The sequence below is a fragment of the Nestor notabilis genome, unplaced genomic scaffold (assembly GCF_000696875.1).
Source record: "Nestor notabilis isolate BGI_N333 unplaced genomic scaffold, ASM69687v1 scaffold10733, whole genome shotgun sequence".
In the NCBI taxonomy this organism is placed as follows: domain Eukaryota; kingdom Metazoa; phylum Chordata; class Aves; order Psittaciformes; family Psittacidae; genus Nestor; species Nestor notabilis.
In genome coordinates this window covers 40,623-41,457 of record NW_009920639.1, presented here as the reverse complement: position 1 = coordinate 41,457, position 835 = coordinate 40,623, and positions in this window count along the sequence as shown.

Genomic DNA, 835 nt, shown 5'->3' with positions numbered 1-835 from the left:
AGGAGCTTTGAGGTCCCTTCCAACACAAACCCATCTGGGATCCTATGATGATTCTGTGAAAGGCTGAGAGAGCTGGGTCTGTTGAGCCTGGAGAAAAGTAAGCTTAGGGGAGCCTTGTCTCCATGTTCAGTATTTAAAGTGTGGCCACAAAGGACATGGAAAAGACAAGGCATGATGGGCACAAGTTGCTGCTGGGGAGATCCCAGACGCAAGAGGAAAATGTTTCCCAGTGAGAACAACCAGCCATTGGCATAATCTCCGCAGGGAAGTGGAGACTCCCCAGCATTGGACACCGTTAAGATTGGGATGGACAGGGTGCTGGGACATCTAGTTTAGGTTATGCTTTGCTAGAAAGATTGGATTGGATGACTCTTGAGGCTCTTTCTAACCTGGCATTCCATGATTCCATTATTTTAGTGCTGGGTTCACAAGGATTTGAGGGCCATGGTGCCGAGAGAATTAAAGCAGTCACTGAGCTGAACGTTTGCTCTTATCCCTGGGTACCCTCAGTTCAGGGGACACTTTGGAGTCAGGAGCGCACAATGTCCCTGGGGCAGGTTCCCTGCTCTCATCCCAATGTCTATGGTAAGACAGGGATCAGGTGTGCTAAAGGCATGCTACACCCTTTATACAACTAGAGCACATTTGCCCACTTGAAGTGTAAATTCAGAGGCCTCCAACAAACTCATGTCAAATACATGCTGCTTCCCAGAAAAGCCAGAAATTAACCCAAAGAAATGCCCTGAATCTGGCACCTTTCATGAATGCTGGGTGAGAAAATCAAGCCAGCTGTCCAAGAGAGAGAAAAAACCAGGATGCAGCCAGCGAGCTCCCC